Below are 5,846 nucleotides of genomic sequence, written 5' to 3'. Positions count from 1 at the left end.
GTGGCCAACAGAGGTGCTCACCGGACAACCAGATGCCACCATGGAGGCTATATATGATATTTCAGAGGGTGGGCATGAGATTTCCCGCATATACGAGCTGTTGGGGTCCAAGGTGGGGAAGGACTTGACCCAAATGACAACTTTGGGAGGATGAGGTGGGAGAGCCCATGTCGGATGGGCTCTGGAAAAGAGCCCAAAGATATCATAAAAAGGTGTCCCGGAACGCAAGGCTCCAGCAGATCCAACTATATGTCACACATAGAGCATAGCCCACCCCCAGTAAGATCGCTAGGTTTGGTGGCCATACGACTCAGAAATGCCCTAGGTGTGGGGTGGAGGAGGCTGGGCTACTCCACATGTTTTGGGCCTACCCTGAGGTGGGGCGGTTTTGGCAAGAAGTGAAGGCACGCTTAGCAGGAACCGGTATTACACTGGAGGTGGAGTCGGCCTGGGCATGCATGCTGGGGGGATTCCCTAGGCCACGTAACTTAAAGCACATAAGCAAAATGAAAGATCTAGCATATGTCCTGGCCAAACGAAGGATAGCAATGTGCTGGAAGGCAGCCCAGAGGCCGAGGATAGAGTTGTGGTGGGCTGACCTCTTAAAATGGGCAGAGGCAGAAATGGCTGTTTGGTGGGACACGGTTTGTAGGGGAGGGGAGAAGGAGGTAGGACCCCTAATTGAATGGAGGCAGCTGGTGGCTACCATGAGTGACCCCCCAGTCTGATCAGAGCGATGATAAAACGGATAAAGAGACGACGATAAACCCGCCTGAAAAATCACAGGATGATGAACTGGACATATTGGCTCAAGTTAGGGGGGAGGGAGTTTCATGGGACTGGTCAATGCTGATTGTAACACTCTGACGCTGAATCTTATGATGGAAGTCCCAAGAATTGTGCGTTATATAAAATAAAAATTGTTTTTTCCAAAAAAAAAACTCTGTGCTCTGTGCGGCTCCTGCCGGCTTCTCTGCGATCATTTGCATTGCCGCACTGGACGCCGCAAGGGCGCCCGTCCCTGCCACTCTGGATTTGGGGATCTGAACCCGACTTCCTGTCGATCGGCTGAGGGCAATGGAGGCCATAGCCCATCCCTTCCGAACGGCGCTCGCCCATCCCGTAGGACTGACTGACCCATGTTCAACTTCTGTTCACATGGAACCCTTCTCCACTTTATTCTTCAAAGTTCTCGTTTTAATATTTGCTAATACAACCAAGATCTGCACCTGCGGCGGCTCCACTCAGGCCCTCGCCCCGGGCTTCTGTGCGTACTGCAGCAGCCCTCCTACTCGCCTGACTTAGCCCCCGCGGCTCTCAACGCCGGCCTGGTATGGGCCTGATGCTCCAGGGCCATCCATTTTCAGGGCTAGTTGATTCGACAGGTGAGTTGTTACACACTCCTTAGCGGATTCCGACTACCATGGCCACCATCCTGCTGTCTATATCAACCAACACCGTTTCTGGGGACTGATGAGCATCTGCATCATGCGCCTTAACCGCGGGTGCGGTTCATCCCGCAGCGCCTGTTCTGCTTGCCAAAAGTTGCCCACTGAGCACTTTCATACAATACCCAGCTCCACGCCAGCAAGCCGGGCTTCATACCCATTTAAAGCTTGAGAGCAGGTTGAGATCATTTTGGCCCCAAGACCTCTAATCATTCGCTTTGCTAGATAAAACTGGGGTTTCCGTGCGCCAGCTATCTTGAGTGAAACTTCGGAGAGAACCAGCTACTATATCATTTGATTAGTCTTTTGCCCCTATACCCCGGTAGGATGACCGATTTACACATCAGGACCGCTACGGACCTCCACCAGGCCGAGTTCACCATCTTTCGGGTCCTATCACACATGCTCATGCATCATCTCTGACAGAGCGGGGGAGACGGGTCAGTGGAGAGCCCACCGCGACAGGATGCCACTGCAATCGCCGGGCACCGGCCCTCAACATCATTACATCACAGGGTTTCATTCATCCCTCTGACTCGGGCAGGCATTATATTCTTAGTCAGTGTTTCCAGACAGGTCGGGTGGTTAACCGACCCCTGGCGCCCTTTGTGGGCCTCCCTGCCCGGCAGCACGATGTGGTTGGGGTGTATTGAGGGCAGTCCACCACAGTCACATCGGGAGCCCCGTCTCCCGTGGCCACTCTAGCAACCCCCAAGAGGGGCCAGGACAGTTGCCGGATAAGGGCCCGGTGGTGGTCTATCTCCCTCAGCCCCGTGGACACAGCAAAACTGCTGTCAGGGGGCTGTAAGACTCTCTGCTGGAGCAGAGAGCCACCTGCCCCCTGGGGCCTTCCCAAATGCACCCTGCTGGGGCTGGATGTGCCCGGGCCGCAGACCCGCAAGGGCCTCCACCGTTCCAGTGACCAACCTGCCTGCCGTGTTGAATCCTGTGGGTGGACTGCACAGACCCCACCAGTTTACCGCTCAACCGTTTCACACCCTCTTGAACTCTCTTCAACTTTCCCTTACGGTACTTGTTGGTCACCAGTCTCGCGCCCGTATTTAGCCTTAGACAGAGTTTACCACACGCTTTGGGCTGCATTCCCAAGTAACCTGACTCCAAGAAGACCTGATCCCGGTGTGCAAGAGGCCGCTATCGGCCTAACACCATCCGCGTGGGGAGACTCGATCAGAAGGACTTGAGCCCCCTGAGTGATGCCGGGGAGTCGGTCTTCTGTACACCACATTTCCCACGCCTGCTGCTGAATGGGGATTCGGCGCTGTGCTCTTCCCTTTTCACTGGCCGTTACTGAGGGAATCTTGGTTAGTTCCTTTTCCTCTGCTTAGTAATATGCTTAAATTCAGCAGGTCACCATGTCTGATCTGAGGCCGTGGTCGGGGAGCACAAAGCCCTTGGCGCAGGCGAGTGTATTCTGTCCCAATCTGTGACCGAAGCCCACATGGTCACGAGGTCCGTGCTCCATGGTCATCTGCGCCGGCAGCCGTGGGACACCAAAGACAGTCACACACAGCACGGCCAGGTGCCCCGGGGTAGGGTGAAGGTGCGCCAGGCTTTTTTAAAGCCTGCTGCCGCCGCCACCACATCCGGGGCGCGTCAGCCACCTGGCCCTCCCGAAACCAGCATGAGGTGGGGAAACTGGGGAAACCAGGACGCGTCGGCAATGAGCTTGCGCGCAAGATCCAAGGATCCAGCGACGGTGCTGATCGGGGTCTGACCTTAGGGGGATGAATGGAATGGGGTCCCTGCGACAGCCCCAGCCACGCCCCTGGGAGTGAACCCCGGGGCGATTGATGTACAAGCACCCTCAGACAGGCGTAGTCCAGGAAAAACCCAGGTCCACATGGTGCGTTCGAAGTGTTGATCAATGTGTCCTGCAATTCACACTAATTCTCGCAGCTAGCTGCGTTCTTCATCGATGCACGAGTCGAGTGATCCACCGCCAAGAGCCACAGGCAACTTTTTTTGTCCTAGACGTCGGCCTGACCCTGCCGGTGCAGGAGAGGTTGGGGGAGGCAGCGCTGGCTGTGACAGGACAGCCCAGCTCCCTGTCTAGCTCGGCCGAAACCATTGTGGTTTAAAAAAAATAAAAAATAATAATCCAGGTGCTCAGCCTGACCGCCAGCTGCAGCAGCACAGCGCTTCCCAGGGGGATGGAGGAGGTAGGCCGCTTCGCCACCTGCCCACACGGCCCGATCCACTCATCCTTCCCCTGACCCCTTCCGCTTCCCTTTTGGGAGGGGGGCTGGGAGATGGACAACGAGGCAGGCCAGAGACAGCACAGACATGGGGTCGGGTGGGACCACTAGAGTCTTCAAACCCCAGCACGGCCGCATAGGACCCAGCTCCAGGTACCTGGGCAAGAGGGAAGGTCACCCACTGTGCCAGCGGGCCTGGCCATTGCTCACACACAGATGTGGGCGGCTGGAACCTTGGCGCCCACCGTCAAGTGAGCCAGCTGCACCATGGCTCATGCCTGGCTTGCCCGGGTGCCTGTCTGCCTGGGGAGGCACCCCTCGAGAGCAGTCAGGTTTCCCTCGGCTCCCGGCTGCCCTCAGTCAGGGCTTCCCTGGTGACCGGGGTGGGCCCACCAATGCCCAGCTGCTGGCAGGTCAGAGAGAGGAGTGTGCGCCCCCCGGCCAGCGCAGATGCGGGCTCAGTGAGGAGAGGGGGCTGGTTGACCACGCGCACCGGACCGCTCTGCGAGAGGTGCCCCGGGCTGTGGGTGTGCACGTCTGGGATGCAACCGAGGTCGGGCCCACGGCTCTCCCTCACGCTGCTCCGCTGTTAATGATCCTTTATGCCCCCACCCACAAGCAGAAACCATTCACACTGAAATGCCCCATTTCTCCTTCCAAACACGTTCCAGATTCAAATGCCACCTCCCTCCTGACCTACATGCCACCATCCCTCCATCCGAACCCACACAAAGACACCAACATCCGTCCCTCCATACCTACTGGTCAAGCTGGTCAAGTGGCACAGCGAGTAGAGCGCTCGCTTTGACATTCGTGCAGAGCCTGCTAAAGCAGGTTTGAATCCCGGCGGGGCCAAACTCAGCCTTTCATCCTTCCGAATTCGATAAATGAGCACCACACACCGGGGGTAATAATAAGCAGCGCTCAGATACCTGAGGGTTCGTAACGCTATATAAATGCCAAATTATTATTTTTATTATTATTATTATTATTACACCAAGATGCTCCACCCCTCAGAGCCACACCCATATGCTTCATCTCTACCTCCACACTCAGATGGCACCATTCGCCCTCTCTCTATACCCACACCCGATTACCCCATCCCTTCGACACACACATGCTCCCACCACTCCAATAAACCAACATCCTTCTCTCCAGACAACATACCCCATCCCTCCATTCACACCCAGATGCCCCCTTCCTTCCCACCAGAGCGCTCCAGCCCTGACCCACATGCTCCACCATTCCCTGACATGCCCCCATCATATGCCCATTTCATATCAACAATGCCCCCTCCGATCCAGACTCCACGATGAACAATCCCTTCCTCAAGACCCATACCATGATGGCCCATGCTCCCTCCACACAGAAAGATGCCCCTATCCGTCCTCCGACCAATGAGCCCCAATCCTTCCCTCCAGACCCACACCAATGTGCCCCATCCCTCCCTCCAGATGCACATCAATGTGTCCTGTGCCTCCCTTCATACCCAAAGCAATGTCCCATCCCTCCCTACAAACCCACACCCATGTGCACCATCCCTTCCTCTCAGAACCACACCAAGATGCCCCATCCCTCCCTCTAGACCAATACCATAATGCACCATCCTCCCTCCACATAGCAAGATGCCATGTGTCGATCCTGCATCACATGCAGATAGCCCCAGCCACCCCCTCTAAAACCACCCATCCTAGTATGCCCCCATCCGCCCAGACCCACACCAATGTGCCCCGTCCCCTCCTTCCAGACCCACACCAATATGCGGTCATCCCTCCCCAGACCAATGTCCCCATCCCTCCCATCAAACCCACACCAATGTGCCTCCAACACCTCCCTACAGAGCCACACCAAGATGCCCAGTCCAACTTCCCAACCCACAACTAGATGACCCATGCCACCCTCCAGACCCACTGTGCCCCATCTCTCCCTCCAGAAAAACGCCCATGTGCCCCATCCACCTCCCTCCAGAGCCATACCAATGTACCCCACCACCTCCCTCCAGAAACACACCAATGTGCCCCCACCACCTCCCCCCAGAGCCACACCAATGGGACCCGACCACCTCCCTCCAGAGCCACACCAAGATGCCCGTCCCACTTCCCAACCCACACCTAGATGACCCATGCCACCGTCCAGACCCACTGTGCCCCATCTCTCCCTCCAGAAACACACCCATGTGTAC

The 5,846-nt window shown here is 56.6% G+C and overlaps 1 non-coding gene across 1 annotated transcript; it reads right to left on the bottom strand.

Moving 5' to 3' along the window:
- Nucleotides 1-3,267: 3,267 nt before the first annotated feature.
- On the bottom strand, nucleotides 3,268-3,417 carry LOC138522182 (5.8S ribosomal RNA). Its single transcript, XR_011283282.1, has one exon. It is a non-coding gene; the product is annotated as a 5.8S ribosomal RNA (ribosomal RNA).
- Between the last annotated feature and the right edge of the window lie 2,429 nt (nucleotides 3,418-5,846).

Source organism: Ambystoma mexicanum, chromosome 13 (genome assembly GCF_040938575.1).
Source record: "Ambystoma mexicanum isolate Mex_15411 chromosome 13, UKY_AmexF1_1, whole genome shotgun sequence".
NCBI classification, from domain to species: Eukaryota; Metazoa; Chordata; class Amphibia; order Caudata; family Ambystomatidae; genus Ambystoma; species Ambystoma mexicanum.
This window is presented reverse-complemented; position numbering and strand designations above follow the sequence as displayed.